At 31.9% G+C, this 9002-nt stretch overlaps 1 long non-coding RNA gene across 1 annotated transcript; it reads right to left on the reverse strand.

Moving 5' to 3' along the window:
* Positions 1-2912: 2912 nt before the first annotated feature.
* LOC112741296 (uncharacterized) lies at positions 2913-5925 on the reverse strand. Its single transcript, XR_003171423.3, has 3 exons — positions 4924-5925; positions 4695-4810; positions 2913-3166 (listed from the first exon to the last, which is right to left on the reverse strand). It is a non-coding gene; the product is annotated as an uncharacterized lncRNA (long non-coding RNA).
* Between the last annotated feature and the right edge of the window lie 3077 nt (positions 5926-9002).

Raw genomic sequence — 9002 nt, forward strand, 5'->3', positions numbered from 1 at the left:
GCCTAATTATCTCTAAGGAAAAGTCTAGGGGACCAGCAATTTTATTGAATTTTGGCCAGCATGTAAGCAGCAGAAAAAGGTGAGTCATTAGATGAAATCTCACAGTAATCTCACACCATTAAATCATCATTGATAGCTATTTGATGGCTACCAATCACAAAAGTTGCTGGTCCCCTAACATTGCTCTATCTCTAAATTCAAATTGGTTAAGGGTTTATTTGTCCTTATTCTTTAAACAATATTTTTTAATTTTTTATTCATTATATTAATATTTTTTTAATAAATTATTGAATATATGGTATAATAAGTACAACTAATTAATATATTATTCAAATTTAAAAATATTATTTATTGATGACTTTGGAAAACTCCAAATTATTTTGATGATGATCAAACATTATAAATTACAAAATTATTAAATTGAACTTTAATTAACAAATAGTTGTTCAATATATTTGTTATTGTGCATATTTTTGTTGGGTCAAAAATCACATCAAGCCCAATGTAATATTCAACCTGGGACAAATATTCTATATGACATGAGGCTGAAATATTTCTTTGATTAGCAAGATAATTGGGTCAGGAAAACCAATTTGAAGCTCAACAATGTGGTTGCGCCGAAATAAAAAAAAGGGCATTGGAGCATGATGTTTCGGTCACCCATTTGCCCTTGTGGAATCCAAATGTTAATTGAATTAAAAGCATGTCTTCTACGGATGCCTTTCTATTAAGTGATGGATTTTAAATTCATTCAACTTGGATTTACTGTATGCCTTGGTAACATGAGAGAAAAAGCTTACATTGATTTGATTGCTATTATTGCTCCCACACGTTACTAAGCTTGGAAAAAAGGGAAGTGGTTAATTAATTTATTTTAATTATCTTCTTTACTTCTAGTAAAAGCATTTCACTCTTAGTGGTTAATTAATTTATTTTAATTATCTTCTTTACTTCTAGTAAAAGCATTTCACTTTTCTCTATCTTCTTTTTCTTTGCTTTCGGTCATATCATCAGGAAGGGAGGATATGCAAGTTATCAGAAGAGAGGTGCAAGAAACAGAAGCTATGAACAAGCAAGATGTTAAGGTGATGATGGCCTTAACAAAAAGAAGATCCAAAGTATGGTGTGGCTGAGATCCTTACCACAAAAGAAAAGATGTGGTGAGGAAGTCTCAAGATCTCCATACCTAGAAATGGTGTCAATCTAATTCGGGCAGAGAAGAAGATCCCTTAGGTGAAGCTCGTCTCTACTTTTTGTTCACCCACCACAGAAAGTAGCCACTGTAGCTACATGGAGGAGGAAGCAGGAGTGGAGCAGATGGAGCTGTCAAGGATCAAGCGTTCATCAAGGGTTAGGAATCCTTCTTGGGGGCCAAGTCAAGATGGAAGGCTCAGATTGATGAAGCTTGAAGAAAAGGGATGAGAGAGAGGTAATTGCATGTTGTTTTGCTTTTGGTTCCCTCTCTCTTCTCTCTGTCCGAACCGATTTGATGTTTGAAGAAGAAGAAGTTGGCTCGGTTGAACCGTTTAAACCTTGGAGGCTTCCCCTTCTATAATATGGGTGAACAGCCAAGGTTTGAAGAAAGAAAAAAGGAGAGTAAGCACAGAGTTCTTATAGCTACCTAAGCTAACAAAAGTTCTTCTCTTTCAATGTGTTTTATTTTTTATTTTCTTTAGTTTTATCTGTCTTGAGTCTCATGGTGAAAAAGTCAAACAGTGTGAGGTTTGTAAGAAAAATTCAGTGAGCAAAAAAAAGCAGAGGGTACAAAATTAAAGAAAAAATCATAGATGTCTTAGAGGTCTTTTGTACATCTGTGTTGTGTATCATGATTCTGTGAGAATCTCCTTGCAAGTTGGGTTAGCACTTAGCAGTTGAAAGCTTGGTAGGTGACCAAGTCAAGTTCAGGGTTGGGGATAGATTCTGGACTTGTCCGATAGGAAGGATAATTCCTAGGGAGAATTGGTGTCTATAATCAAGATGATTATAGTGAAATTCCATCATTGTTGTGATGGAGACTGGATGTAGGTTGTATTGCACTTGGCAGCTGAACTAGGATATATTTTGGTGTGATTCTCTCTCTCTTCTACTCCATTTATGTTTCTGTTGCATAGGAGACAAAATCAAAAAATATCTCCTGACTGGTTACGAGATAAAAAAGAAAAAGTCTCTTGACTAGTTACGAGACAAAAAGAAGAAAAATTTCCTGAAGTTATTTCTAAGGGCAGAAAGTGACACTCAGCAAAAAGGAGCTAAGATTCAACCCCCCTTCTCTTAGCCACTGATTACCCTCATTTATTATAAAACAAAATAAATAATTCTCAAATAAAAATTTTAAATATATAAATAATAAATATTAAAACTCGGTTAGTACATTAATAATAATAATAACTCTATAATATACTATTAGTTTTATGATCTAGATAATTTTTATAATAAAATAAAAACTAATGAACATATTATTTGATATATAGTAAAGTTTTTTTAGTAATAACAAATTTAATTTTTTTTATCTCTTTAAACTATATATATATATATATATATATATATATATATATATATATATTGTTTTATTTCATTTAGTATTAGTAGCCTACTCATAATGTACTTTAGTACAAAGATATATATCAAATAGAATTATTAATTTAGTTTAAAGAGATAAAAAAATTAAATTTGTTATTACTCAAAAAATTTTACTATATATCAAATAATGTGTTCATTAATTTTTATTTTATTGTAAAAATTATTTAGATCATAATACTAATAGTATATCATAGCACTATAAGAAAATTGTAACACCCTCACTATCAAAAGTCACGCTTCCGGTTGCGCTACTCTGATAGCAAGAAGTATTACGACTACTTTACATACTAAATACTAAAATAGGAGCCTGTGACTCAACACTGTATCGCTGATTTCTTAGAAAAACCGAAATTAAACACTTTATCTTAAGAAAAAATACAAACAGGAATAAGATTCATATATAAGACTCCTTACATAATAACTCATAATATAATATACATATCAAACATACAATTCCTATCCCTCTTACAAACTCGTAATAACAAAGACGAGGGAAGAAAATAATCTAATTAACACAATATCTTATAAACTAAACGCAGTATATCTCTTTTTAATGCTTCTTCATCCGGTTCCTGAAAAGGTAAAGCTGTAGGGGGGTGAGAACCTAACCACACGGTCTCACCACGAAGTTTCAAAGTTGTCATAAGAAGATATTTAATAAGAAAACTGTTTTTAAACTCAGTGATTATCATTGCCTTATGAATCTTTTTAAACCAATAGGAAATCGTTCAAAACCCTTTTCAAAGAAATAATGTTTAGTCTTTCAGAAATCCAAAATCTTTCCTTTCTTATAAGAAAATCTCAATCAGAAATCAACCACGTAATCAAACAATACAATCATTAATTCAGCATCCAAGTTCATTCTCAAATGTAGCACGCCAGAACAAACACAGGCAAGACAGACAAGGAAAGCACAAGTAGGTAGCAGTTACAGCAAATAGTTCAAGTAGCAGTTAAGAACAGTTTAGCAATTAGGCAAACCAAAACAAGTTCAAACCCAAGCAAAGCATACAAATGCATATGATGCATGCCTGTCCTATGGCTGATGAGGCTCATCTGTCGGTTATCCAGCCAACCCGACAAGTCTGAATTGTCCTTAGACCGTCCCCCGACGTGCATCCCCAAGAGTCTATGCATAGCTTTTTCTCAAATAATCAATATTACTCAATGGGGGTATCATTCCCAGGAATTTATATAGTGCCCGGTCACACTTACGTCGTAGGGTCAACAGAGTATCGAGTTTTCAACCTGGAACACGTGGTGGCAAGCCACGGCACTTAATCCAGGGAACCTCGTATCTCAGATATTTCAAATTCATAAGCCATGTGAATAATTCAAAGTTCACATCTCAACATTCTCAACATCATAATCATTCATCAATCCAAATCTCATTTCCAAGTTCATTTCAAAGCCATATTTCAAATAAAATCCTCATCATCCTCTTTTTTATTCTGTTCGTTAAGAATCTCAATTCCAAAACAAAATTCTTTCTTTGATAGACAAATCAATCTTAAAACGTATAATGCTTAAAAACAAATCTTTTTAATTAATTACTTTAAATAAAACTTTCAATTTTATAAAATTTCGGCAGCGTTTCCTCTAAAACTCGGACACTGCCACCCTTTTCGGGTCCCATCCAAACATTTCTCAAACCTTTTCTCAACCATTTCCAAATTTCAAACATTTTCCAGAATTGAACAAGTTCCAATGTTAAATCATTTTCAAATCAACCAATTCTAACAATAAAACTCTTTTTAAAATCGAATCAGCTCAAATGTTAAATCATTCATAAAATCAAACCAACTCACAATCAAACCGCTTCCAGAATCAATTTATTTTTATATCTCAAATTATTTCCAAAATTGTTTCATTTATATTACTAAGTAAACTCTAAAACCAAGAAAATTCACCTTTCTTAATAATCAAGTAAATGACATTCCAAATCGGTTTTTATCCACAACCACACAACGCTCACGCAATCAAGCACCCAATAATTCAGTCCAATAAACCATCACATCCATAAGACAAATATAATCACAGAAGTAAATCTCTTTCTATTAATATCTATTTATCACAACTCTGTAATATAAAATAGATTTTAAGAAAACCCCTACCTCAACTCGTCAAAACTCAAAAGCTATACAGTGCGTCAAAACCCCTTCTTCTCGGCTTATAACCTCGATAGCCACAACCTCAACTCCAACCCACTTCCGCAGCAACCACAGTAACTCTATTCACAATATATAATAACCAAAACTTAATCATATAACAAATAACACCCTAAAACCTCAGCTAAGATAACAGAACAGTGACTAAAGGAATTTCAGGAATGAAAATGCCTACCGCAACTAAGAAGAAACACTGAACTGAAAAGCAACAACTCGAGCAGTGATTCCGGCGGCTATGGCGCCGTTCCCGACATCCAGGGGTGCGGTGACGCGATTCAAACAGAACTAGGAGGAGTGACAGCATCCCCAAGTGACTTCCGTTGAGCTCTAGTAGCACAGACCTCCTCCGGTGGTGGCCCGACAGTGACGACGGTGGCTGTGGCTCGGTAACGAAGGGAACAACCCCTTCTTTCCTCGGTCTTCCTTCTCTCTCGTTCGCGTTAACAACAGCGATGAAGGTCCTTCTAACGGCGGCGTACGGTTCCGATGGCGACAGAAGCACGGATGGCGGCGACGAGTTTCGTCACGAACAGCGACGGTGACTGGCGCGAGGAGGCGGCGCAGCTTCTCTTTCTCTCCTTCTCTCGGATCTCTCCTCTTCTCCGTCAACAGCGGCGGTTCACAACTCGTGGCTCTAACCCTCATGAGCGCTCTCTATCTCACCGCGGCTGGGCTTCCCGACGGCGTTGCGAACTTTGGCGACGGTGACGGACCCTGGGTAGCGGCGGCAGCACAACCTCCTCTCCTTCTCCCTCGCGAGTTCGTCCCTCTCTCTTCCTCAGCTCTGTTCGGCGGCTTCATGGTAGTAGTGATGGCAGGATGATGAATTGACGGGTTTAGGAGTGGAATCATTGTCGAGAAGAGAAAGCTTGGAAAGGTCAATCGGAACAGAAGGGGTTTTGCCTTCGGAGAAACAAGGGTGTTTGTTAGTGAAGGGCTTCCACGTACGGAGTTGGAAGATGCAGGAATCAATGGAGTGGTGAGTTCGAGGGGCTTTAGGGATTGTTGAGTATGGGACATTGACTAAGTCATCTCATGACATCATTTAATAATGGAATCTATGAATGAAATGGAATTGCAAATTGGAATGGCTTAGGTGCAGGATTTTGATACGGCTGTATGTGTTAAGAGAGGGTAGGGTGAGTGGCGGTGAGGTAAGGTTAGGGTTAGTGGGTTCAATTTGGGGATTTTTGGGTAGTTTAGGTAATTTTAATAAAATTATGGGTATAATGTATAAATTTAAAATATAATTTAATTTCTTAAAATTACTTTAAAAAAATATTACTTATCAATTTTTAAATTTGGCTTTTAATTCAAGTATTCTAATTTGAAATTAAAGATAATATAATTTATTTTATTTGTTCATAAAATTAAAGTATTAAATTCTAAAATCTTAAATATTTAAAACTAAATCATATAAAATTTTTATTTTTTTTACAACTGTTAAATTGTATAATTTAAATATAGAAAATTATTCAATAATTATGAAATTAAATAAAATTTTAATTCAATTATCAAAACTTGATTTAATTTCTTTTAATAAGATATTTTTAAAAAAAAATTCTGGATCTTACAAAAATAGAGCATTTGTAACAAATTTTTTGTATCAAATTTTTAAAATTGTTACAAATTGTTATTTTTTTGTAAACAAGAATTAGTTATTGTTACAAAATAAGGATCTTTTGTAACAACAAGATAATTTATTGCAAAAGTTTAAAATGTTTTATAACAAAAATTAAAGGTGTTTTAATTTGTGGCAAACTTTCAAAACGTCTCTTAACGAAAAGTTGTTTTGTTATAAAAGTTCAATATGTTTTATAACGTAAAGTTTTTTTTGTTGCAAATTCAATGTTTTGTAATGAAAATGTGTCCTGTCGTAAAAATTCAACATATTTTTAGATGATCATTTACGCGGTCAATATAAAAGGTAATTAGTTAATGTGGTCAAACAAAATATTAATAATTTGATATTTATCTTAATCAAATTAAATAAATGATTAATTATAACATTTTTAAAAATCATTAACCAAATTTTGTAAGACAAAAATTTAATGCAAATTAAAACAAAATTAATTTATTTATTCCAATCAAATTAAATAATTAATATAATTGATTAGTTATAATTAATATAGTCAAACATAATATTAAATAATTTAATATTTATATTAATTAAATCAAATAAATAAATAAATAATATATTTAAATAAATTAAATTAAATAAATAAAAAATACTTTCAAAAATATGCTATATTAGTTATACTATGAATTGATAAAATTTGATTTTAATAATATATAATAGATAGATATCCTTAAGAAGAATAAATTTTGGTAATAAATTAATACTCAACAAAACCATTAAATTTGAAAATATTAAATTAGGATTAGTTTGCAAAATCAAAATTGTGATACGAAGGGTAAATAAATAGGTCAAACAGAAAAATCATATAAAATAATATATTATTTAAAACTAATACAAAGCTATAACTCCCTAAAAAAGTTTATAACGTTTTGTTCATCATTAAGTACCTATAAATACTTAAGGACCAATATTTTATAAAGCATAACCATTAAAAGCACGACGAAAATAAAATTTTCAAACCAAATTAAACATCATGAAAATCTTTTTTTATTTCTCCATCCTCTTACTTGTTCTTTTCATTGGTTTTGGTATGCATCAAATCCATACAATTCAATAAGTATTGTTTTCAATAATTGTCTTATGATGATTCTAGTTTCTTGGCTAATAGTGTATTTTATGTCTGAATATTTGTAGGAAATAACCAATTACAAGTAATAGCACAAGCAAACAAATATTGTGTTACACCAGTAGGCAACATTTATTGTCTTCCACCTACAGAACCAGATGATTGTTCTAAAAAGTGCACAAATTTTGTTGGTAAATCACCGGCCATAGGAACATGTAATAAATTTACAAACGATTGCATTTGTGTCTATCACCCACCATGTAAGCAAAACACAATTATGCACGCACTTGTATCCACAACCACGTAATCAATGTTATAAATCGAGCAGTCACATACATCGTTCACCTTTTTTTCATGGGGTATATGTATTCACCTTTCTACTAAGTAAAACAATGGTGAACTAAGTAAAACATCAAAAAATAAACAAAGTGCGTGAGTATACTATTATTTTCCATTTATCAAATAATAATAAAGTAGTGGTTCTATGTTGTTTATCAATTACTCCTGGCCCTTTCTCTCAAATAAAAATCTATGTTTTATATTTGTTGAACTTTTTCGTTAATAGAGTCTCTTTTTATAGTAAAAATAAAAATTTTTGGTCCTAACTATATATATGTTGCTGTTAATAGATACAAAATGCTACAAATTGCGCTGGTTAATTATTTATATCTAAAGTCATATTTAGATTTCGTTTAACATGTAACACATTATTGTTAAGTAAATTTATTAATAGGAATAGGTAACGTTGGTTATTATGATTTGGGATAAAAATTAAAACTGTCTTAACATTTTTTGAAAATTAATTTTACTATTAAATTTAGCATTAAAATTATTTTTTTAATTTTCGGATAAAATTATCTTCCTGATTGTTACTAATAGTCATAGAATTTAAAATAAGAGCATGCAATTATATTTATATGAAGTTGATTGTTGAGAGCCGTTAGACAATTAACATATTTACATAAATTATCATCTAATGCCCGAATCTCAACTATCAACGTCACATGTCTCTTCACGTGAAGTTGTTATTTGAGAACCGTTAGATTATTTGACAAATTTGATTAAATCATCATCTGACGATTCTCAACTATCCACTTCACATGAAGATATCTACATATGAGTATTCACTAACAAACAAATAAATAAATAAATAAATGGCATCATCATTATCATCTTCCCCTTTTGTCCCAATTGACCAACACATCGATCAACAGGAGCAACAATAACGCTTTCTCATCGCATTTCACAACACAATAAGGGTGTACTAATCCAAACCCTCCAAAAAAAAACCAAATGAAAATGCTACCATTTGTAAGTTTTGAAGTAGATGCATGGAAGTTTGCATAAGTAAAAATCTAACATAGTAACCATCGATGTTGGCCAATGGCCAGCTCTTCCAAATGACAAAGTAGACCTTAATCCTAGCATCCTAAAACTTTTTCAAGAATCACTACAAGAATTCCGATAGACAATAGTGGATATTGTTCGGCGGCTAAAAAAACCGCAACATAAAGAAATATAGTGGCGGTTAATGCGGCGAATTGTGACT

The sequence above is a fragment of the Arachis hypogaea genome, chromosome 14 (assembly GCF_003086295.3).
Source record: "Arachis hypogaea cultivar Tifrunner chromosome 14, arahy.Tifrunner.gnm2.J5K5, whole genome shotgun sequence".
NCBI classification, from domain to species: domain Eukaryota; kingdom Viridiplantae; phylum Streptophyta; class Magnoliopsida; order Fabales; family Fabaceae; genus Arachis; species Arachis hypogaea.